This window comes from Python bivittatus, unplaced genomic scaffold (assembly GCF_059951505.1).
Source record: "Python bivittatus isolate LINGU-HERP-01145 unplaced genomic scaffold, Pbiv_v1 ctg000060_np1212, whole genome shotgun sequence".
Lineage (NCBI taxonomy): Eukaryota > Metazoa > Chordata > Lepidosauria > Squamata > Pythonidae > Python > Python bivittatus.
In genome coordinates this window covers 16,512,819-16,539,413 of record NW_028277044.1, presented here as the reverse complement: position 1 = coordinate 16,539,413, position 26,595 = coordinate 16,512,819, and the positions used below count along the sequence as shown (strand labels likewise).

Genomic DNA, 26,595 nt, shown 5'->3' with positions numbered 1-26,595 from the left:
TGACTTGTTCATTGTTTCCAGATTAGATATATTTGGCTATGCGCACAGAAAGATTAAATCTATTATATCTCTGGCAAAATATCCATTTTACTGAAGAACAATGAAACAATATCATTCTGATCTATTTTCTTACCATTGTTCTACTTCCTTCTTTTTGCTCCTCCATCTTAATGAGCGAACTGCTGCAGCTTTAGCTTCTCTACCTAGCTAGGGTTAGTACTTGATGTTGAGAAGGTGGAACAGCCTTCTATCTTGTGAGGGTGTGCGAGACGGAGAGAGATAAATCAACTTTTCAAAATAGCTTTAAAAGAAAACCGACATAGCTCAAAGCCTCATCATCTAATTCAGAAGTTTAAATTTAGATCATAGGAGCATATCATAGCCTAAAGGTCTGCACTAACTTAACATTTGAGTTACACCTAATCATCAGATTTACATATCTATTTATTAATGTGACAGATGCCAAGACAGAATTGATAGGCATGTAGTCTTTCATCTATGGCATTATTCACATTTGGCACTGTTAATTCCAAGTGTGAAAAACTGCAAATCAGAGCTGCAATCAAATAAAAATAGCTAGGAATTACAAGTTTAAAATACACTGTCTTTATACAAATGTTTCAAAGTTTTTAGTCCTGTTTCTGCCATCATGAGAGTCTAGCTGAATGTTTTTCAAAGACGCATGGAGGACACTGAATCCTACATCATTAATGACAAGACACACCCCATTCCACTATCAGGTTGTATTTGCTTGTCTCTAAATTAAAAAGTGGTAGCTGTGGTCTTCTTGCTTTATGATGCTTTTCTTTTAAACAAGAAGAGAAGCAAACTACATTTGTGTCCCCAACCCTACCGTGTCATTTCATCAACTGAAATCAGTGGAACTAAGGTTTGTGACAAATAATTAATTCCCATTAATTTCAATGAATTTATGCAAAATATGACCAATTCAGAAACCATTTCATTTCCTGTCAACTTTAATTGTGAATAGCTCACAGTGAGCCTTTATGTGGCAAGGATTATGTTCAATATTACTCTGAAGTTATATCTGTTCTGTTTGTTTTAATTACACGAAGGGAGGCTGTCATTCTCATTTCAGGAGAGTGGACCTGGACTTGCAGAAATATAATGCTTCCCGTAAACTAGCAAGTACGTGCTTTTCCCCTAACAAAACCCTTTACTCTTCTAAATTAAGAGAATGACACCCATAATAACATCAACTTCAAAACTGCCAATTGCAAGCAACTAAAAATGATTGACAGTGTTTCGTTTAGATGTGGAATCTCCTGGAAGCAATTCCCCAGAAGGCTATTTTCAGTATCAGATGCCACATTCACAAAATTGGCGTCCCAATCTTAAAATCTGCTGTACCAAAATAATAGTTTATTAGGATTATTTTGTATAAGGTAGGTAGCCATATAAGTTTCCTAAATAAATAAATACATTTAATTGTAGTTCTTAAATCAAGTTAGTTTTTATCCTGGCTCTACCTGTTTATTGGAGTCTAGCTCATTCAAGACTCACATGCAACTTTCTGCTTCAAAAATATATTTCACCCCTGAAATATAGAATCCTTTTACGTAGAGCAAACTTCTCCAATGGCCTATCATAGAGGACTTGGCCTCTCTACCAATATTCCTATGATTCAGTCTTAATGAGCTTTGGTGGAGGACAAAATATTTCCCAACCCCTCTTAAGTTTTCACTTTTGAAAAGCCCTGCTTGCATTTATTAATCCTTTTGTGGAGAGGCACACACACACACACCCTTTTGACCACATCCACATGTCTAGCTGAATATATGAGAGGAATTATGATGCCTGTACAATGCAGAGGGGTTCATTCTGCAGATTCAGTACAAGCCATGTTGGGAGAATGCACAGCCAACATAATTGGAGAGATTCCTACTGTGAACATGACAGGACCGTGTTTTCCACTCCCTGAAACTGCTTCAGTGCTTCTTTTTCTTGAAACATTTGACATCTTACAAGGGTAATTAGCCAAATCTGAATCTCAGAGTGAATGAGGAAAGAGTCGTGAACGTACGCAGCCCGTAAGAGTTGGCTAAGTGACAATGTCACGTGGGTAAATGAAGCCACTTGAGAGAAAGGGTAATTATTCAATTAGATAGCAGGATCACAGTCATCTGGTTCACTGATTATTCTGCATCTGCAAACCTTCTCCCTCTTTTAAATTGACCAAAGATCACCACTGGCGGAAACACCAAAAACTCTACTTTTACAGTCACAGAAATTTCCAGGGGTATCCAGGAAACATCTGTAGCAGATGTGTTCAATAGTGGATGGGCACTTCTTCCACCCTGCCCTCGACTAGTGCTCCGATGGCCATTCTCGGATGTTAGTATTGCTCTGCCCAACGGTGCAGTTAGCATTTAGAAGGAAAGGTGAGAGCCCGCACACACTCTTCAGTGCTCCATGCCCAGTTTCCTAATTTCAGGGTCACCATAACCCCCTCCCCACTTACTCTTTCTTTTCTTCCTTTCTCCAAAGGGCCTCCAGGCAGGAAGAGCAGGAAGAAGAGGGGGCAGGATGGAACAGTCTGGGGAATATGTATGGAAGACCTCCTGATTAATGCCTAGCAGCCTCACTGACTCTTTCTTGCTAGTAAATGTGCACAGAAATGGGCTACAAAAGGATAAATTTCATAAATTTGAGTGTTCCTTGTACTACAATGCTTAAAAAAACATTTAAACCATTTTTTTTGTTTGTTTCTAAAGTTCATAGCCTCAGGCAGAAACAAGCATCCTACTTCTCACAATTTCAAAGCCTTCATTTAAAGTTAACATTTCACTGCTTTTAATATCTCCCCCCATCCCAACCCCCATCAGTGCATAGGCCCACAATGATCTTGGTCTGCTACAGATGGCTTCCTGTTCTTTCTGCCAAATTTGAAATAGCTATAAAACTTGAAAAGAGCTTGAGGTTGTCACTGCATGAAAAATGGTATTTTCAGGGAGAAAATTAAATATGAGCCTTATCCTTTAATTGCTTAACTTTAATCTTGTTTCATAAATGAACTTTTTTACCCCAAACCTTATCTCAAAGCTTCCACTAACATAACTTAAAGGGTAAAATAAAATACAGTGATGTATTTCAGCCTGATGTATGTTCTTTATTAACAATAACAACTACAAAAACAACAACAAAAGAATCATTGCCTAGTTCCATTTCAGCTACACTCCCTACCCCCAACCCCATCTTTTTAAAAAAATGCAGATCCTTTGGCTCACAAAGATACAGAACCTAATCTCTACTAGAAGAGATAAAAACGGAGGATGCAGTTCTAAAGAAAGTGAAATCTGTGGCCATTTATGTTACTAAATTGTTCCTTGAGCCTCTAGGACAGTTGTTGGAAGATATGATTATAATTCGTATAATATAAGGCCTATTCACATGCTTGCTCATTAAGGAGTCACTTCCATTGAAGAGCTTGGGGCTTCCATCTGAACAAATATGAATAGGAATGTGCTCTTCACAAATGGATATGCAATAACAACCACTACAGAAAACACAAATAATGAAGTTAGTATTGTTATTAGGGATAGTACAGTATGATAGTTGTGCCAAATGAAAGAGGAGCAAAGCACTTTCTTGAACCACAGAATAATACAGTGTTTCTCAACCTTGGGAACTCTAAGATGTGTGGACTTCAACTCCCATAATTCCCCAGCCAGCCAGAATTCTAGGAGTTGAAGTCCACACATCTTAGAGTTCCCAAGGTTGAGAAACACTGGAATAATATGTAGTAAGGAAGGGACAGGAAGGGACCATTAGGCCATTAAGTCTAACTTCATGCTCAATGCAAGAATCCAATTAAAGCCTCCTTGACAGACAGTCTAGTCTCTTCTGCTTGAACACATCTGATGAAGGGGAACAGCCTGTCACCTCTCTGTGTAATTAGTTCCAACTAAACTGCTCTTACTGTTAATAAGGTTTCCTAACATTCATTCAGAATCTGCTGCCCTGTAACTGAAATTCATCATTCTGGGCCCCACACTCCAGGACCTCATCTCTTTCTGCAATATAGCAAAAAGCCTGTTTTCACATGTGATCAATAATGATCTTGCCTAATTTGAAATTAATTGGACATTGCTATATAATTGGTCCCGACCGACCAGCCTGCAACATTTCTATACTTTATTTTTACCAGTTAATTTTCTATTTCTACTTCTGCATATGCTCTGTGCTTGGCACAATTAAGCAGCCAAACTCCACCATCTTTACACACATTCAGATGTTCTTTGCTTACTGTTACCCTTAGTTTTCATTTATTTTATAGAAATGAACTCCAGAACAATTTTGGGCAGCTTACAAATTAAAAGAAAGACAGATCAAATTATCAAGAAAGAAAATAATCATCTGGAGGGAACAATAAAACCTTTTTCTCCAGTACAATGTCCAATTAATGGAGCCCAGCAACTACCCTAGTTCAAAACTTGGGGAAAGAGCTAGGATTCAAGGCTTGTTTAAAGATAGGCAGGATACTGATGGTTTGAATCTCCGGGGAGATGCTGTTTCAGAGGGCAGGTTCTGAAAATGGGTCGCGTTTTTCCTTTAGCTTGTTTCATAGTTACTCCACAGCTCAATATGTGGCTCTACGTTGGCCTACATCATTTGCAAAATAAAACATATAAAGACACAAACACATGAGAAAAATGAGTTCTCTGACATGTTTTGATGCACATTTGTAGAAAAAAAAATGACTAAGATTGCCGCGTACCTAAACTACACTTTAGTGCAGTGTTCCTCAATCTTAGCCACTTTGAGCTGTATGGACTTCAACTCCCAAAATTCCCCAGCCAGCATGGCTGGCTGGGGAATTCTGGGAGTTGAAGTCCATACAGCTCAAAGTGGCTAAGGTTGAGAAACACTGCTTTAGTGAATGCATAAGCAATAGTTTGACCTTGTTTTGAAAAAGAAAATATCTGTGGGCTTTCAACTAAGTTTAAAAAGTAAATTAGACTGCCCACCCATCACTAGTCACCAAACATGTAGATGCCACTTTTCCAAGGTCATCTTATAAACCTTCAGTTAAAAAAACAAACACACACCAAAGTAGCTCATAGACTTTCCAAAACAATGATTTCCTTCTTCCAGTGGGTACAGGCATACCTCAGAGATATTGCGGGCTTGGTTCCAGACCACTGCAATAAAGCAAATATTGCAATAAAGCGAGTCACATGAATTTTTTGGTTTCCCAGTGCATATAAAAGTTATGTTTACACCATACTATAATCTACAAGTGTGCAATAGCATGTCTAAAAAACAATGTACATACCTTAATTCAAACATTTCTTAGAATAAGACAACAGTGAAGTTTGCTGCATCGAATGACTCTTCCTTTCAAGAAAGATTTCTCTGTAGCATGCAATGCTGTTTAATAAATGCAATATCTGCAAAGCGCAATGAAGTGAAGCGCAATAAAATGAGGTATGCCTGTACAATGATGCTGATTTGGGAATTGCTTTTCACAAGACACGCTACTTCATTTGTTAGAAAAAGGGTGTGATCCATAGAGAAAGAATGTCCACACAACTGCTTTACGGTATGGAGTTTTTTCACAGTAGTTCCATCAGCAAAGGTCACTTTAAGAAGCATATTTCATTTGTATAAAGCACTGGGTTTCAAAAAGCATTAATTCTTGACAAGCCTCAAGATCAATTTGCACATGATGACCAGGAAAATCTGTGATTACCATCTCCTAAAGTTAAGATGTGTTTTTGTTTTACTAATTAGTAATCCCATGCCTTGCAAATCAGTGGCACTCTTTCCTTATTCAAATTATTCCTCTAACTCTTTTAGCTCTACAGAGCTAAAACTGATGCTGTATTATGCCTAGTTTGATTCTTAATTGGAATTTTTGTTTCTCCCAGAGTCGCTGGGAGTTGGGTGGCGTATAGATTTAATAAATCATCATCATCATCATCATCATTATTATCATCATTGTCTAGTGGAATCAATATACTGGAACAAATAATTAATTTGTTAATTACTAGTGAAGTTCATCATTAGGAATTTGATTAGGATGGGATCGTACTTCTCCATTTCATTTTAGTCACTTTTTTGCCTATTGCATATAGTCAAATCTCACAAACCAATTTAGCAGTTTTTTCCTCTCCGCAGTGTGCAAGCATTTGCAACACAACATGTTGGTTGATCTGAGAGAGCCAGTAAGGCCACATCACATTGTCTTTTGCTGCTCATAGACAATGCCACCATCAGAAAGTGCCAACTTTTGAGGAAACGGAAGGCCAAACCAGTTGCAGGGTAGAAGTTCTGTTGGATCTCTGTCCAACTTTTTGTTTAACTAGTACCCCACTCCATCCTACTCATAGGATTGAGATCCCCTAGTAGTGAAGCAGAAGGATTTTCTGCCTATATTCTTTTTCACCGGGGGGGGGCTAGTTTCTGCTGCTCTCAAGCTTTTGAAAGCTAAACCATTAGCTCAGGTTTTATATGGAGCACAGGTGGGCAGCTATGCCACAAAAAACATAATGGAAGTGGTGCAACTGAAAATCTTAAGAGCAATTTTGGCCACCCCAAGATGTGTATCCAATACTACCTTCAAACCTAGGCCCAAAATTGAGATGCTGGCCTAGAGCCAGATGACTAGCTACTGCTTAAAACCTTGTTTTTCTCTAGCTGCCTTTTAACCCTTGTATTGACAGAGAAACATAATTCAAGCTGGAGTGGTCTTATAGAATCCAAACTAAGATCTTATGGTTTTTTAACTGAATTCCTCCTTACTTTGGATTACAGTAAGGCCAGACATATACTTCTTCAGAGCATTAAGGATACGGAGTACAGTTTAGAGGTCAGTAGGATTCCATATAAGAGCAGAACCTGGATTTCAAGGGGACATCTCTCAAATTCCCTAGGTTGAGGAAGGACTTCTTTTGGGCATGGCATAACATCTTGCCATATGCTTTCTTGGTGGGAAGATACTCAAAAACCTCCTTACTTCAAGGGACTTGTCCATGAGGGACTCAAAAAATCAAAACCATCACCCATGTAGTTTTGTACTGTAGTTTTTATAACCAATCCAAGGAACTCATTCATTTCATCTATCTTGCCACAACATCCTGGACAGACCAACCTTTGTCATAGAAAGTTTAAATTTTCTGATCCTAATGACAATGTCACCAATATTGTGGCCACATTTTCCATGGCAGTAATCAAGACACATCATCAAGTACTATATTCCTGATTACTGCGCATTTATTTTTATATGCTTTTATATCTTAATGTGTATAGTTCAGTGATCACAATAAAGATTGTATTATATATTGCATATTTCTGCTTACACCAGATTCCCACAACTGAAGCTACCCAATTGTTTCCACCCTACCAGATGGAACAACTTGATTCAAAAGTAATCACCCAAACATGCACAACTTCTGAATAGTCATGGATTTTGCGTTTCAGACAAGGATTGCAGAGCTTTGTCTCCACCCTTTTCAGTGATGGAGATGCATGAGTGAGTCCTATGGGACAATATAACCTAAAAGGAGTTACCTGGAAGTTACCAGCCTGTGTTGGTGAGGTGCAGGGCAGCGGTTTTAGAGTGCCTTAACTCTTTCCGTCCTTTTTTTCCTGCATATTTTTCTCTCTCCCTCTCTTGATGCCATTTGTGTAGGTACATCCTGATTGTCTTGCTGAATGGGAGCTCTTTTCTTCTTCTAACTATTGTACGCAGTTGTACTCCATCCATTCTATGTTATCTTTTGACCTTCCTTTAGACCCAAAGTTAAGGGGGGAGTTGTCCTCTAATTCATTTAAATAGACTGCCAAGATTAAATAACTGGATATTCTGAGAGTACTGGGAACTGAATGTAGTTCATCTCAGATCTAGCTGGAGATCTGATAGGTCACTCACTTTGTGAGCTATTTCACATAACAGTTCCTGTTTGGTCCCCAGTCTCCTCCTTAGAGATTGCAGAGTGCCTCAGAGATGACTTTGGAGAAATGATACAGAATGGCTTTCTCTTTTTCCCTGGGCTTAAAAGCACATGCTTTTGTTTTCCTAACTGTTTCTGCATATTTTCTCCAAAGTCAGCTCTGTGGCTCTCTACAAAGATAAACTTATTGCCTAATTGAAGAATGGCAAAGTGTCTAGATGCGATTTAAATCCCCCAGAACTCCTTCAATCAAACCCAGAATGGTAGGTCTCTGTATTGGCACCCTTATTGATGACACTCACACTCATGACACTACATCAATAACTCTTTGCAGATGCCTAAAGAGAGGAGCCATTTCATAGCAGCACCAATGTACAAATGGTACATTGTACAATGTAAGTCTAATCCATACAACTATCATCCAATCAGCTTGTTAAGTATCATCCACAAGCTATATGCCAAGGACCTTAATCAAAAATTCCTTGACTGAGAACGTTTTAGCCAAGGAACAAGCCAGTTTTAGGCTACTAAATAGGCTACTCAGTTGATGACTAGTGTATTACCCTATATCATCTCCTTATCCACAGAGGTCCATAAAGCTCCCTCTCACATATTTTTTAGAAAAAAATTAATAATTGTTATTTTTTACTAGGCTTTCAACCCTAGGTATGTTTTATTGGCATTCAACTTTATGTTCATCTTATTGATTTACCGTTACTCTTGTTTTTATCATTTTGATTTATTTTATTGTGGCATTTATAATTTAAGTGTGTAACCCAGCCAGAGTCTTTTGAGTTGGGTGGCTATAAAAATTGTAGAATGATTAAATAAATATTTGGCAGAAAAATATTCCAGCTCTCTACAGAGTCTCTCTATGCTGCCTTCATTGAACTGAAGGTGCCTTTTGATTCAATTCCCTGGGAGAAGCTATGAAGGAAATTAGCAACTTCATCTCTCAATCACTGCCTCCTTCAGAAGTAATGATTCTCCATGAGAGTAGCTTCATGTATGTTAAAAGCATGGTTAGTGATGACCTGACACCTCCTGTCATTTCCCATTCATAAGGGGATTAAGCAGTGTACAGCATGGCTCCTTTACTATCTAATTTCTATGTCAATAACATTGTTCAGGTCTTCACAATATGTGAATTCCATTGACCTGGCCCATAATCCAGCTCCCACCCTCTTATATGTTGATAATGCCATCATATCATCTATAATTCAAGTAATCCCCCAGTAAAGATGTCAAGGCTAACAACATACTGCAGTCACACACACAAAAAGGGAAATTAACTGTACTAAAAACCAAAAGTGATGGTATTTAATAACTACCACAATAACCATCTCTATAACTGGAAAAGTAATGGCCACCAAATCAAGCAGATCACAACATTTAAATACCTAGATACCAATTTCCAGTCTTCTGCTTCCTAGAAACATCAAGCCTGTGAATTCACAACACAGCCCCTCAATGCAATAATCAGATTTGCAAGTTTTAGGAGCAATAACTATGTCCCTGCAGCAGACACCTTATTTAAAGCTGAAGTGTTAAGTCTCCTGAAAAGCACAATTTTGCACTTAACTCTTTCAGAAGCAATCCAGTCTAAATTAATGAGAACCATGCTCTATGTTCTCCACTGACAGAACATTCATTGTTTGGCTGCAACTTTTGAAATTTTGCTCTAAGTAGTAGTACTAGATAAAATAACTATTTGGGGGTGAGTCCCTGGTCCAATTTATCTTGGTTGACAGACAGAGACACTTCCTTTTGGAAGAAGCGCATAGCCTCTAACCAGGCTTACTGTGGCTGCCAACTCACTCTCTACTTATGTTGGGCCCACATAAAACTTGATAGAAGTTAAGCAGAGGGACTGAGATCTACAGAAGGACAGATCAGAAAGCTTATATTATTGATTCATGGACTTTAGCACTCCCTTTACACCATCCCTGAATATTTTTGTAATTAATTCATAACATAAATTCATTTATTATTCAATCATATGAATGTATAATATTGTCTCTGCTACCCATAGAAGGGCATTCACATCAGTGAGATGTGATGCTCTATTTTCAAAAGTGTTGGAAGCAATATTCAATGATATCCCCTCCTAGGAACACATATTTGTAACCTTAGAGAGGCTGAATCAGTTCCACATGTTCTGTAGAACTGCTATCGATGCCATTTCTGAGATGCAGAACTAATATCTTTCCTTACTAGCAGATATATGGAATGATCCCAATCAGAAATTATGCACTTCCTATTAAGGAATCAGTCTATTGAAACCTCTGCAAAAATCTCAACATTTTCTGCCATCACTGTTAGCAGATACTAGGTCTGATTACCTTCAGACAAGAACAGATTTTGTCATGCAGGCTGGCTTGTGATATTTGAGTGTTGTTTTTTTATAGTTTTTGTTTTCTGTACGTTGTCTTTAAGTTTATTGTAGTTTCTTCGTTTGATTGTTGTGATCCACCCAGAGCCACTGAGAGTTAGACAGCGTACAAATTTATTTGTGATGGAAGGCATGAGCAGGGAGGATTCTGGAAGGGAGCTTCAGGGTTACAGGGAGGGGGAGTGACATTCCAAGCATCTCCTCAGCCCCCAGCTGGGCTGTGTGAAAGTAAGGAGGAAGAGACTGGCCCCTTCCTAAGTGCCATAAAACTAATTAATTAATTAATTAATTAATCAATCAGTCACAGCCTTAAGATTAAGATTTGCTTGCAAAGATGTGGGCCATGAAAACTATACCTCCATAAGATGCTATTCTGTAGCTGTCAAGTCCTGATTTGAAGTTGACAGCCAGAAGGTGCTACATTCCCCCTTTGAACACTTGTCCTGATGGCTGGGAGAAGCTTTACTTCTGCAAGAACAATAAATACTTTGAAAGACTGTTGGATGGTTCTCTTTGGAAATAAGAGCAATATTTGAGCTAGGCCCAAATGAAGCTGTTTACTAAACTCCTTCTCCTAGAATTCCCTCAACTGAGCTGTGGACATATGCTCCTGTCCTTTTAATCCTTATTTGTCTTGCACCCTCATTTCGGGTTGTAGAGGGGATGAACAAGCCTGAATTTGCTTTCTTTGTATAGAACTGCATATTTGAAAAGAAGTGATGGCAGTGGGGTTTCAGGAGGCTTTGTAATGTGTATTACTACTGTATTACTAGTTCCATTGTAACAGATCTGAGCAGTTTCAGAATGATTGTCTCCATCTCAAGTAACTGAAACTCCAATCTTTCTACAAAAGGCTTATAATTTCAAAAAGTATTTTGACCTCTTTCCTATCAGCACTTGAAACTGTGTATATTGAAACTCCTATTTTATTTTCTAGTTATGAGGTGGTGGATAGATGTGTGATACTATGTCATCTTCTTTCTTTTTCAAAAGAATGTTCAAACTGCGAACAAATAAGGAAATTGGTAGCAATGTTTTTCTCTGCAGAAGGGGGGCGAGATTTCTCTTACTTCTGTTAGATATGCTGCTAGAGATGTGTTGCTAGATGTCTTACCAGAAAACTGCATCTTTGACTGATGCTGATTATATGAAGATTTTACCAATATGAATTAAATAATCAATGTTAAAAGGCTACATAGAATTGATTTTACTGTTAAAACACATCTGGGGTTCTGAAACTCTTCCGCTTTCTTCAAAGAGACAACACATAACTAAAAAAAAATGACAGTCTTCTTTGATGTAAGAGCCTACATGAGTTGGATTTAAAAAACACATCTTTCTATAGTTCCTTCTGGATAGGTTTGTTCTGTATTAGCATCTAGGTGTTCATCTTATCACTGAGGAGAATAAAAAGAAGTGGATCACATTAAATCTTGCAAAATAATTTCTCTCTGTTTTCACAGAAAATTATACAGAACTTTAGTTAACACCACTAGACATAATAGAGAAGATTTGGATAAAATATTCCCCAAATCGTCTTCTTTTTCTAAAGATTGCCATTCATGCATTAGAACAGTGTTTCTCAACCTTGGCAACTTTAAGATGTGTGAACTTCAACTCCCAGAATTCCCCCAGCCAGCAAGGCTGGCTAGGGAATTCTGGGAGTTGAAGTCCACACATCTTAAAGTTGCCAAAATTGAGAAACACTGCATTAGAGGGTGGTAATAGCATATTTTGCAGAATCCCAAAGCTTGCTGAAGTGCAACTATATCTGGAAAGAATTTAAAAAATAAAGAGGGAAACCATAATATAGCCCAATGGGCCATTCTAAGTATGCTGAGTGAGCACATTATACAGGCTAATTGTTAGATAGGGGAATGGAACACTAGTTTGTAAAGAGAATGGGACGGAGTAGCCTGAAGGATGTCATGGACAAGAACATTCCATATTGATGCATTTTCTTTTGAGCTCCGATCAGGAGTACTAATGAAATCAGACTAATATATAGATTGGTCTTAAGACATGTGACAGTCACAGATCTCAATCAATTAAATCAGGGGTCTCAAACTCAAATGAATATGAAGCCACATTACTAATAAAAAATTACTAATAAAAAAGTAGAAAAAAAAGAATTTTTTTCTTTGTTTCTTTAAGAGTCCATAATAATTCAAACTCCATTACTCTTTGCTTTTTTAGGCAAAACCAATAAGCAAACAGTTAAAAAAAGATCAATATTCCCTTGAAATACCTATAATTGCCAAGAGGAAATAGCCCTCTGTGCCCAAGAAAAGCCTTTCTTTAACTGTAAAAAGATGATCTATAAAAATTAAGAAATGGGATGGTCGGATCTAGAGTCCATTTGAATTTGGCTTTGGCGCAGCTTGGAAGTGGGTGGAAATCCTGCCTCCCAGCTGCTCACTCACCAGGGGATCGCAACAAGCTCCACTTCGTGATCTCCTTGCCAGGAACAGCTGTCCAGAGGACATATGATCAATTTCAGGTGTTCTCCTTAACTCTAGAGAAATCTTCAGGCTCAAGGGGACCTGCCCAAGCCTTAAAAACCGCACCAACGGTCCTTTGAGACCGGAGCTCTTGGAAGAGATGCATTCAACCCGCCATTGCCACCAGAAGCTCTGGTAAAATAGTAAAATACTCTATCGTCATAGCTGCAATCTCTGATCTGTCTGTTGTCCCTGCCCCACCACTGTGTCATCTTGCACATCCCCCTGATGCAAACTAGCATGGACAAATGGCGATGTCACAGGCAATGTTCCCTCTGAAAACTGATTCTAGCATACACCACTTCTCCATGGTGGCAGAGATCAGGGGCTTGCGAAGCAGCTTTACAGAATTAATGCTCTGGCTGGGCCTTAAATTTCTGAGTTGTTGTGGTTCACACATGACAGCACAGTGCATACACACAAAAACAAGGCAGCAAAGCAGTGTGCCAACACCTTAAATTGTTGAGGCACTACAAACCACACAGAAGAACTCAGTGGGCCCTGTGTTTGATAGCTCTGAAATAAGGCATAAATGTCATAATAATATTGGTCCATAATCTTTCGGGCATTGCAAAATTATTGCCATAGGTGCAAAGCAGAGAATATGGTCTCTGCCCTCTGTTCCCCATTCTTGTTGCCCTTCTCTTGTAAAGACAAACACTTCAACCAGAGTACAATGTTTGTCTTTGATGTTTGCTGTATGGTGCAGAAAACAATTTGGGGGCAGTTTCACACTTGACAGACAACTTACGTGGATAAAAAAATGCCCTGCTTCAAATACTTGCTTTGTACGCAAGGATAGCAGCATGAAATAAGAGAGGAAGGCAGAGCTACAAGGCTCTTTCTTGTCTTTCATTATCATGCATTGTAACAAGTAATGTTTAGAATGCCTGAATAACATTTTGTTCCTAGAAAAAAAAAATGATATTGCAATCAGGGACTTGGCTCTTTGGAAAGTTATACTAGTGATCAAAATTTAGGCATTGGCAAAAAAAAGTGATTGTCAGAACTGGAATTAGTACACAATTATTGAAGCAAACATTTCAATTTTTACTATATTTAATAATACAATGCCATTAAGAGTTTTAAAAAGACACTTGGAACTGGATTGGTTAGCTGTATGCTGGGCTGAAGCTGACCTCACTTCACACAAAAGTGACATCTGCAATGTAAGGGTTCTGTCATATGTGTGGGGAAGAAACATTCTACAGCCAAACTAAGAGCATATAAAATAATGTATGTATTAAACTAAAGCCCTGGGAATTGATTTGTAGTGTTGATTTCTCACCAATACTACCAACAAAAAAGAAAACATGAAGGCTACATTATCAGAAAACTTCCTACATTCTTGGCTGCAGGAGACCTGACTTCATATTGCTGAAATGATAAATCCTTCATCTTGTCCTGACATTGCCTGAACTGCTATGAAAACTATGAATTTTCATTAATATTCTAGCTTGAGAGAAAAATTACAAACAATAAATAATTGTTAGGTGAAGTGTGTGACAAATATATGCATATCTGAATATCTTGGATGAGTCCTAAGAGAATGGAATACATGAGTAATATGAATGGAACTGTATGTAAAGGGCATGTGGATACACAGCAGATATTGCAAACACAATTCTGTTGTTAACAGTGAAAGTTGATTTTTCATTATTCTTTAACATTCAAATCCATACTAGCAACTATTTTTTCTGCTTATAAAAAATTCTTCCAGTGTTAGTTCCAACAAAGACAGTGGAGAATATGCTCTAGAAACAATGATAATCAGTAGCAAAACTAAACTCATATAATTGATTATTAATAGTTGATATTAAGTCATGCAAATGGAAATTATCAAATAACTCAGATGTCTTTGGATTACTTCTGCATATAAAACAATTTAATAATTTCAAGGCAATTTGGAAAGCATATGTAAATTTGCATAATTTCATTGAACCATGGAGGGGGGGTACAGGGAGAGAAACTGAAAGTAAGCTTACCAATAAGAGTATTCCAAGAAGGCATTATAAATCAAAATGCAGCTCTTGAGAGTTGTCTGGACAATGAATTTGTATAAAAGATTAGACACGCAGAATTTAAGGCACAATGGGGTGATATTTCATCCTTTAAAAAAACTACTGTCTCCTTCAATAGACTTAATAGAATCAGCCATGAATATTGGCTTATTTGACCTACTGGCAGCAGATATTTAGTTGACTAGAAACTCCATGAACTTGTACAGTCATTTGAACAAGCAACTCATTTTTTATTTCAAGATAAGGAGAGCAGGCAACCTCATTTATTTCAAGAACTGGGATGGCTCATATTAGGATTGGGCATTTGTATGGTTTATAAATTTCAGAGTAAATATAACACAACTGATATTCTAATAACATTATTGATAAATGATTCTGAAGCAGAGTCCCCTATACTGAAACACTGATAGCAGTTTTTCCCAAGTCAATGTACTCCAGTTGTGCTAAATTGCAATTAAATGGCCATTTGTGAATATGGGAGTTTTTGCAAACCCAACAGATCTGGATGGCCCATATTGGGGAAGGCTGCTTTACATGGTTTAAAGGTGATATAGAAACACAAGTCCATAGCTATGAGCAATTATGCAATATGAGCAGTAAAAAATTAACCCCAGATATATTTCCAAAAGCAGCATTTACAACAGCTATCCCCAATCACTTATTATGCAATTTCTATCCTGCCCTTCTATGAGTCCCTTGCAGGACACTTAAAAAAATAAGGAATTAGGATTAAAAGATTTACAACATCAGATTAAAACCTAGGGAGCCATCTATATAATTTAGTGAAAAGTTAGGCAGAATAAAAGCATTTTCAGAAGCTATTTGAGAAATAACAGAGCAGTCCAAACATTCAAAGCAAAAGGAATTCCAAAAAAGCAGGTGGTGGGGTATGTGGGATGCATTCATTAAAAAACCTATCTCCCTGGTAATCACTAATCTAAACTTTTTCAGTTGTAGGACCTGGTAGCAATTCTATGGATGCAGATCTACATTCTCTAATCTGATACCCTCGAGATGTGCTTAGTCCCTTGTCTGGAGATTATAGGAGCTGCAATCCGACGCATCTCAAGGGCATGAGGGAAGAGATGAAAAGGGTAGGCTGCTCTTGTAATAAAAAAATTAGATACAAACTACTGCATAAGAGTCTGATATAAAGATAGTAAATAATGTTTTATCTGCCCCAGATCTGTAGCAAGAGAGTTGCGGTAAACATATTTTGATTGTTTCATATCTATAGACTGAAACTCATACTATGATTAATGTTATGTCAAAACTTAGATACTGTTCCTTAAGAATATTTATACTAATGTCTCACAAGCTTTCCCATGATGATACCCTAAAAAATAATCACTGAGTTTCCTTTACTCATTGATTAGTATTTATACACTATTTTTATGTGTTCTGTTTCCTATATTTACAACTACGTTTCTAATTAAAATTCCTTGTTAAAAAACAGGAAATATATAACCTGAGTGATAAGTGAGATTAAACTATTTCATCAGACAGGTAATGGGTGCATCTCTGAGTTGTTTGACATATAGGCTTAACGACGTGTGCCTTGATCACCCAGAAATGTCTCCAGTTCTTTGGGGCCAACAAACACTTTTGGAATTTATTCTCATGGTGAATCTCTTGTGGCTAGTTCACCTTGCGACTGGTTTGAAATCTGTTACAATCCCGTGAGTATAATACAATCCCAGAAAATGTCGCTCAGGCTATTTCCTTGCTCAAAAGTGGAGAAGGCCTCACAAATGCCATGAGGTTATCTTTACGGGTTTCATGTTGTCTATGTGCTGGAAATAGCTGCTTGATACTTTTCAGGCAGTTGCAAGGGGTGTCTCATGAAAGAGGTGGTGTTTGAGGTGATTTGACATTAAATGAAGGGGGTGTAAAGCTCATTTATATATCCTATTTATTAGCTGATGCTGTGGCCAGTAAGCAAAGAATGTTAACCATATTCTGTTTCATAAGAAATATGAATGCATGCAATTAAAAACAGATCTAATATTAATCTTCCAATCTTATATCCTGGATGTGTATTCGTGTCTTCTAAAAGTACTTGATAATTAGTGTATTCTACTAGAAAATTAAGCCTAGATTATTAAACATGGAAGTCCATGAATCACTGTCCTTTTTTCCTTCTATTTTCTCCTCTTAGTCTAAATTGGGAATAGTCAACCAGAAGTCTATGGACCTTCTCCCCTATAACTATCCCTGTGGGAAATGTGGTTCCATGGGCATATAGATAAGCTGCAATGGAACAAGAACAAAGTCAACTTTGAAGTGGAAGGGGACATTACAGTGACCCCCCCCAGTCAGCTGATTTTTGCTAATGGCATTGAAGTGTGGTGATTTTGGCAGCATCTCTGATGTTGTTGGTATTGTGTCTAATCTCCTTGGGGGCTGGATGTGAGGGAGACAATTGACTTGCTTCTTCTTTTTATGTGACATTTATCTTCCAAGCAGCTTGCGCTGGGATTAGCAATTTGCTACCCCGCTCGGCAGCACATCATTAATCTTTCACTAAAGTCCTTGGGACAGTCTAGAGGCTTCAGCCACTGCTAATCCCTGAACTGATTTAACTTTCCACCAAACCAGTGTTATTACAGTTTCTTCCTTCTGCATCTGTGTCTGCACTCTGCAGAGATACCCTAGAATTATTTCAGAGGCTGGGGCTCTGAAACTGTGAACTGTTTAGCTGCTGCTAAAGAGAAAGAGAAACATCATGTAGAGAAGTAAAAAAAAAAAAGCTTATGTAGTATTTTAATTACAGTGTATTTCACTTTAAAGAAAAGTAATGAATCAATTCATCAATGCAACTACTTCTCCTTGCCCAAACCCACTCTTTTGAGTCTATGTGTTCCCCCATCCCCATCCCCCAAATAATTGCCCAAAAAGGGTTCTTCATCCCTAATCTAAACTGACCTGATTTCTGTACTATCTAGTCTTTACTGTTTACTTCTAAAGATAACCTGAATATACAGTGACTCAAAGATATACATAAAGCTTCTACTAACAGCAAAGTTTTTTCCCCAGAATTCGTATCTGCATTTATATTCTGATGTATTACAGTTGTAATTATCATGGAAATAGGATAATAGAATTCTGCTTTCTTATATTCAATAATGGTTCTAGGTCATTCTATAATCTTCAGAGGAATAAACCCCTTTGAATTAGCTTAATTGTTGTTGTTGTTCAGTCGTTAAGTCGTTAAGTCGTGTCCAACTCTTCGTGACCCCATGAACCATATCGTGCCAGGCCTTCCTGCCCTTCACTGCCTCCCTGAGTTTGCTCAGTTTCATGCTCATTGCTTCAGTGATGCTACCTAACCATCTCATCCTCTGCCGCCCTCTTCTCCTTTTGCCTGCAATCTTTCCCAACATCAGGGTCTTTTCCAAAGACTCCTCTCTTCGCATTAGGTGACCAAAGTATCTGAGCTTGAGCTTCATTATCAATCCTTCCAATGATTACAGCTTAATTGTAATAACACATAATTGCAATCTTAATTTTCCATGAAAGTGCTACTTTATAGCACTTCTCAAATAGCTTAGACCAAAATAATGTCTAATTTGCATGGTAAGATGGTAGAGACCAAATTCCACTTCCATGATAATATAGGTAGTTCTTGACTTATAACCACAATTGGGACCAGAATTGCTAAGTGATGTAGTCACAAAGCGAGATATCACATGACCACATGGCTTAGCGATGGCAATCCCAGCATTCCCCATTGCCAACATTAAGTGAATTCCACTGGGTGTTAGCCAAGGACCCACCACAATCCAAGCCATTCCAGGCTCGGTCCCTCCTAGCCTTGAGCTTCAGTAAGGCAAGGGACTGCCTTCAACTCCCCCCCACCTATCTCCCCCCATCTCTGCCCTTTTGGCCACCCCCTACCCTGCCTTGCCGGGCAGCAAGCAGGCCCAGAAACGCCCTCTACCCTGCCTTGCCGGGCAGCAAGCAGGCCCAGAAACGCGCAGCTCTGGGGCTGCTTGCCACGCTGTGGCTCAGGGGCTTCTTGGCCCTCCTTCCCCCTTTGCTCACTCACAACCACTGTGCCCTCTCTCCACCTTTGCTTCCACCTTTGCTTGCTCAAACACACCAGCGCCCTCCTTCCCCCTTCACTTGCTTACACGCATGCACTGTGCCCTCCTTCCCCCTTTGCTCACTCGCACACACCAGCTCCCTCCTTCGCTCACTCACACACACCTTGCCCTCTTTCCCTCCTTCACTTGCTTGCACACACCACAGCCCTCCTTCCTTCCTTCCTTCACTTCCTGAGGACTCTTCAGGGGCACTTCTGGTGCTGAAGGAGCACTCCAGGGGTGCTTCTGGGTGCTGAAGGACTCTCCGGGGGCACTTCTGGCGTGCACTCTGCAGCTCACATTGGAAGCTGCTAGCCATTCATGAGGCTTTCTCCTTCCTCCTGCAAAGCCCCAGAGCCACAGCGCAGCACAAAGGAGGCATGGTGCATGCCAGCGAGGAAAGGGGGAAGGAGGGCACAGTGCATGCAAGTGAGCGAAGGGGGGAGGGGGCACTGGTGCATGCCAGTGAGTGAAGGGGGAAGGAGGAGGATGGTGCGTGCGAGCAAGTGAAGGGGGAAGGAGAGCACAGTGCATGCATGCGAGCGAAGACAGGAAGGAGCATGCAGTGTGTATCTGCAAAGAAAGGCGGGGGTAGATGGGGGAGAGTTACCCAAGTGACTTGCAACCTCCCCTGTGGGCTTCCCCATTGACTCTGCTTCTGGAAAAGGTTGCAAATAACAATCATCATGGGATGCTTGGCATCCAGTCTTAAGTGTGAATGGGTTGCCAAGTGCACAGATCGCAATCACATGGCCATGGGGACACTGCAATGGCCGTAACTTTGGGGACCAGTTGTAAATCCATGTTTTCATCTTACAAATCCATTGTAACTTCGAACAGTTGCTGAACAAATGGTCGTAACTTAAGGACTACCTGTATATATTCATGGTTAAATCTTTCATGCACTAGGTAACTATTTCTTACTTTTAAAAATATGTTTTAGCATTTCATTGCTAAAACGTATTTTAATATCACCGTTTCTTTTTCTAGATTAGAAAGCCTTTCATTATGGAATACTTTGTCCTCATCAAAGTATTTGTAACTTGTAAACAACCCACCTCTTCTCTTTTTGACATGAAAAGTTAGGCATGGTTTCCAAGCCTTAAACATTTCCTTATTTCTCCTCTGAATAGTTTTTTGCAGTTTTTCCTTTGGCCTTTGTTAAAAATGAACATAACCCCAAATGCCATGCTTCAGCAGTAGTTTGAACAAACTGAAGGTAGCATTGCTTCTCCTCTGCTGTGCACTCTTCCTTTCTATGTTCACATCATCATAATGTTATTAAAATCCACAAAGATGAAATTCTATGCACACAGACCTGTGGGTAAATCCTACTGAGCAGAATGGGCTACTTTGAGTAATCCATACAGGGGCCTCAGCTGGTCTTCAAGTTTAGATATGCTTGTCTTTTGCTCTGTCCTCATGCCACTCAAGAAATGGTGGCTTTCCCTGTTTAGACTATTAGACTGACCAAAGTCCAGGTTTCATTTGCATCAGTTTAATCCAGGCCAGACTTTGGCACAAAGAGTACAATTTGAAGCCAAAGAGGCTACTGCCAGGGGTAAGTGATTTCATTTGCTTAGAGTTTTTGCTCGTGTACTCAGGAATTTTAAAAAATGCCTCGGGGAAGCATTTGCAAAGATTAACATTTAATAATTATTTTCACTTTGGCTGCTTTATAAATGAATGATTGCAGAATTTCTCAGCCAAGAAAGATAAATCCTAATCTTAGTCATTTAGCAAAGTTCATTTTACCCACCTGAACCAATTAACTTTTTAGTTTTCATGATTTTATCTAGTTCTACAATTAGACTCTGCAGCAGCTCCATGCCCTTAATTTAACCAATTGTACAGTGCCCGGTCCTTTTTCCAGGTGAATAAAAAATGTGGAACCCCTTTTATCCAGCTGTTGATGAATAAATATTATTTAATTAACATCGCTGATTAACAGATCTTTTTTAAACATTCAAAGTATCCTACAATCAAATTTTCAGAATTTGTTCATTTATTTCTTAGATTTATAGATGATCTTTGCCACAGAAGTTTCCAATAGTGTGTGTGTGTGTGTGTGTATGCTGTTGTACAGTATATATATGCTGTTGTACAGTATATATATGCTGTTGTACAGTGTGTGTGTATATATATGTGTGTGTGCGTGTGTGTGTGTGCGCGCTGTTATACAATATATACATGCTGTTATACACAACAACAACCCAGTGTGTAGGCTGGTCTGAAAGACGTAAAATCACCCACCCTTTCATGGATAGAACCTGGGTGGCTCCAATCCAAATCTAACAATTAAGAGCTATGCCACGCTGGCTCAGATGTACACAACATCTCATGCATAAGCCAACATTTACACAATTGGAGTCACTGCCTTCAATGTTTCACTTGAACTGAAGGCAATTAGGAAAAGGCTCGGCGATTCATATTGAGAGATTACAAAATTAAAACCCTCAGCCAGTGAAAGGTTAGAAGAAAGAAGAGATGAAAAAGAAGATCCAGCCCTGCCATTTGGTATAGTGAGGCAGTCGTCTTATCGCTTTTCAATGTCATAAAAGGGCAGCAAATTGTTAGTTTTAAATTTCATTATTAATGTAGTTTTAGAGTGAAGGAGGTGTAGTTCTGGGATACTTCAGTTGTCAGAATAATCTGACCTGTCTTAGCTACCATGAACCTTAACATGTGGGGAACAGGGGTAGACAGATTGCTGCTCCATCTCAGGAAGCCAAAGGACTTCAGTCAATCATGACAGAAGAAGAAAGTCTACAAAATCTAAGAGGATAGTAAAAATAGTAGATGTTAAGGGAATAATAAAATACTGCAATTATTTTAATAATAGCATCAGCAAATGCCTAGAATACCAACAGCTAAAACAAAAAGAGAATTAATATATTGCGGAAATTAAAATATTAAATTAACCTGGAAATATGCATAGGAAAAATCCTTGGTATTATAGGCTAGGTCAAAGAATTAAGAATAGCTTCTTTCAACAGCATGTAAAATTGTTTTCTGTCCATTCTTCTTGGAAGAAAATCATAACAGGCTCTCACAACCAAGCCCTCACCCATGGGCAAGGAGGACCTTAACATTGCCATCAGAAAGATTCAGTGACATCAAGAAGAATTTCCCCATGATCAGAGTCTGATTGAATTGGGATCAAGAAGAACCTTTCTCTATGTTACACTGATTAATGCCACTAATAATGTTAACACTGAAAGCTCTGAATTATTAAGACTGAAATCTATCAACAACTTTAGATGCTTGTGGCTGCAGGGTGACAAAAGAGCAATAGTTGTCCTGCCATAAACTAGGAGATTAATTGACCGATGCTTTTCTTTTTTACGGAAAGTATATGCTGTGTAAATCACACAGCCATCAAATGTATTGAAAACCAATTTTATAGCTTTGTCAAAGAGACTGGAAATAAGAACTACTCTCAACCAAGTGCCTCAAGCAAATTATGGGACTTATGCATGCAAAGCCCAATCTCTACAAATGTTCAGACACATGTTTGATGTCAAGAGTAAGCTCCATGGTTCCTTCTAAATGGACTACCAATTTTAAGTAACAATCAGCAGTCAACAATGAGAAATTATGGAAGCTGTAGTCCAAAATAACTAACAAGGTGCCTATCTCTTTGGAGTTTGATCCTCATGATCAAGATATCCCTAAATCTTGAAACAGATTGAAACAAACAACTCCTCTGAGTCTGCCCATTCCATTTGCAGTCATGTAGTCACCACTGCTGGCCAAAAGAGGATCACCTATTGGCCTACACATTTCTTATGTTCTTCTACACTGAAAAAATGTTTGGCCTCAACCGGTGGCTGCAGATTTAGAAACCTTTCTACTGAAACGGTGAGAAGTTAATGAAATTACTTTAGTCTGGATGACTGTAAAAATCTTTCCCATTCAACTCATAAATTTCCCCACCTACCTTTTCACTGTTCACCAGATAAGTTAAATTATACCCTCAGAGATCCACAGAATGTAATGATTGTCTCTTAATCACCAGTGCTCGGTTCTCTGTTGCTCCTGACGAGCAACCCTGAGAAAACTTTTCTCTAGATACAAAAGTGTGCAGGCTGCTAAACTTGTATTTACAGGTATGTAATTCCCCACATTCAATCAACCTCATCTCAGCAAGTTACTGCCTCGCAGTCACGTTCTTTGTTCCAGACCACAGCTAAACTACAAATATTCAATTGCTATTCTGTTCAATTCAAGGAATGAAACTGCAATCCCTCCACAGAAACCCTGAAAGGCCAAAGTCCACTAAAACTATTTGCGCGCTCCTGCAGAAAAACCGTACGGCGAAGAGAAAGCAGATTTGATATAAAACTCAAACTTCATTACACGAGTGCCGCAAAGGAAATCTCACTTGGAACAAGTCCCCGACTAAGAAAACCAGCACGGTTGTCTACGGCCAGCAAAGAGAACAACATGGAACAAGAGATACACGGTGCTTTTCAGAGCCACGTCCTCGCATAGCGGTCCTTTCCCTCACCCCAGAATATTACTATTTTGAAAACTCTACCAGATTGCTAGGAAACAGTTGCTGCCCTGAATACGACTAATCGTTCTCAACGTTAAATTTCTTGCATTCCAAAAAAAAAAAAAAAAAAAACCGTACCTTATACAGAAATAAATGCCAGCACCCAAACCCCTCTGAGCAATCAGTAGGTTAATAAACTGTGGAGAATATCCAGTTTCAGGCTACGGAATCTTTCCAGCTGCCATTGGACATTTCACTGTCAGATGCTGCAGGCCATCTAGGTAGGTAATTGCGCCTAGTATTAGCCAGGGTCCACTTGTAGGCTCCACTTTGCTAATCCTGCGCCGACTTCCCAGCCTCAGAAGATTTCTCTGCAACTTTCGCTGAAGTTGCTTCCCATCCAGTTTGAAAGGACTGAAGACGAGGCGATTCATCAGGGGCTTCTCTTTCGTGAAAACGCGCCTGCGCCATCTAGAGGTCACAAGACGAGGAAAGCTCCTAGGGCCGGCTTTACCCCGGTTCACACTAGGGAACCCGTTGACTTTGCTTGTTCGGTATCGTTTACTTCGCCCCCTTCTTTGCTTTGACACACAGATACCAGCATGTCATGCTCAGGTTTAGCAAGGGTTTTTAATCATTGCAAATCAAGGGACAAAGAAATGCGAGATAGTTTATTAAAGCATAATATAGCCAGTGAAGGATATGTACAAAGTGTAAATGAGAGTGGAGGTCTGTTTTTCTTGGAACCACTCAGTTCCTCCCTGATAATAGAGGAGCGGTTTTATGTTCTTCTTACTAGTGAAGTTTGCTACTAAGTAGATCAGAAGTTACTCGCTCCGGCCAGTTTCAATAATACTGGTAGACATGCAGCTAAGGGAAGTGAGGGGATCTAAGAGGAGAGACTGAGTAAATAATTTTCTGCTTGTAGTTGTCACTTTCCCACTATGTGTATTCCTATATGTGTAAAATAGAATAAAGAGCAGGAGACTTTACAGCAGCAATTCTTACGGATCTTGCAAACTGCAAGGCTCCTCCTATGACATTTACTCAGAAGCAAGCGTTTTCTTTTCAATGCTAGTCCTCCCATATACTGTCTGTGGGCAGAGAATTGTACAGTTGCAAGCATGGGTGAAAAAGAAATCGTCCACAGATTTTTACAGAATTAATTTGCAAAACCTACCAGAATAGTCTTCACCACAGCATGAGCCGCTCTGCATGGAATCTGCTAGTGATTTCCTTTCTTTCTCAAAACTCCACACCGAACCTCCTGCAGAACATTTGTTTCTGAAAGTTGCATACAAAACAGGGTGTTGACATAATAGAGGGAGATTACACCAGGGAAATGTATGTTTTAAAAGGCTTTATAAAGAAGTCTGTGTAGGAAATCTGCAATCTTTAAAAAAGGTTCTTGGGGAATTTATATTAATAACTGCTTACAGGAGGGTAAGCTGCATTCAATAAGTTTCTGCATTAGGAAACACTGTGGATGGAAAACAGATATGGAAATATGTTTTAATCCACTGAAAACACCACCACCCTGAACCCCCAACAGACTGACTCTTTTGTCAGTATTATTGTTACAAAAGAAAGATTATCTTTTAAAGCTAGTTTAATATGGAGCGTTGGGGGGGGGGAAGCAGGAGTGGAAGAATCCAGCCATTTGATGGCCTTCGGAGATGCGGGCATAGGAACTGACATCTTTATTCAGGGTGGCACTGGTGCTGGGACTGTTTACAGTGCTGGCAGCACATCCTGACCTTCCACCTGCTCAGCTGCAGGCACTTGGCACAGGGCCCCTTTACGGTGCCAAGCTGAGCTTCAGCCAAAGTCTGCTCTGCACAGAGCCAGCTGGGTGAAGAAAGAAAGGCAGCAAAGGACCACAGAGCTGGCTACTTTGGGATTAGCAATCCAGAGTAAATTGAAGGGAGGCTGGAGAAGAAAGAGGTGGTGGAGATAATCAGAGTGGTTCTTTTCTCCAATAGTGAGATAAACAGAAGTAAATGTAATCTACACTACCCATAATGGAGGAATGGTTGGTGAAGATGATGGAACTTGCAGAGATGGCTAAATTGACTTCCCTGATAAGAGAAAAGACAAAATCTACATTTATGGCTGACTGGAAACCTCTTATCTTCTCTTTAAAACTTTTAATAAAATTTATATAAGAAATAAATGGTAATCTATGAACCAATATTACATCTTTGTATTTTTACAAGTAGTAAATTGCTTATTTTATTTTAGATACCGGTAATCTCCTTGGCAGACAGAGTTCTACCTATAGCTGGGGGTGCTCAGTTCAATTGTTTTCATTTCAGACAGACTACATGGACTCAGATTAGCTTCCACTGAGTTCAACAGAATTTATGTTCAGGTAAATGGAGTAGGATTGTGTAGGACTACATCCAGGTCAGAAAATGTGTATCATGACTGTGTAACTTTTTGCTGGAGCAGTGTGAGTCTGATGTTCCAAATACTTTTAACACCAAGCATGCACAATACAATTTTCTTATATGAATGGATATATTTGGGATACCTCTGCTACTTTCACTGTCCTTGGGGGTGATTAGCAGGAAAAGTCTGGAGTCTGCCTTTAACTTATCTGCCTCTCCCAGGAAATGCATCATCAATAAATAGGAGAGAAAGAGGACATGCAACAAAAGTTGACAATATATTGCTAACTCTTGATGAACAAGAGTTAAGGCTTCCTCTTCTTCTTTTTATGGTTCTTTTTCTTTCATCCAGACTTGAACTAGACACCACTATGAAAAGGAGGACTGTCCTCTTAGAAAAGAACAACTGCTACTAGATCTGAAGCCTGAGACATTAAGATAACCCATGATTTATGGCCTTGATGCTAACAAAGGCCCTCCCCCCAGCCTGCAGTCGCATCTTAGGAATAGGGTGATATGACTGCTGTTTGAAGGCACTTTTTCACTACAGACCAACAGAAAATAATTTTAGAACTCTGAGATGTATACAACCAGAATAAGTTGTTGCATCTCCATGGATTGTACTAGTGAGGTTGTGAGGAACCCTCTCCATGAGCAAGCTATACCAACATGAACCAATGAAAAGAGGTTTAGACTCCCAGGGTGAACCAATTAGAAAGTTCAGTAGGATCATTTTCAACACCTACATGAATTGGCATAGCCAAGTAATTTTATATTTCTATGGGCTTATTC

At 39.1% G+C, this 26,595-nt stretch overlaps 1 protein-coding gene across 1 annotated transcript in view; it reads right to left on the bottom strand.

The window, feature by feature from the left end:
* The window catches only part of EDAR (ectodysplasin A receptor), a 92,223-nt gene extending 68,396 nt beyond the window's left edge, over positions 1-23,827 (bottom strand). The window contains exon 1 of the mRNA XM_088136561.1: positions 23,552-23,827. The gene's annotated coding sequence lies outside the window, so the exon portion shown is untranslated. The remainder of the gene's footprint in view (positions 1-23,551) is intronic.
* Between the last annotated feature and the right edge of the window lie 2,768 nt (positions 23,828-26,595).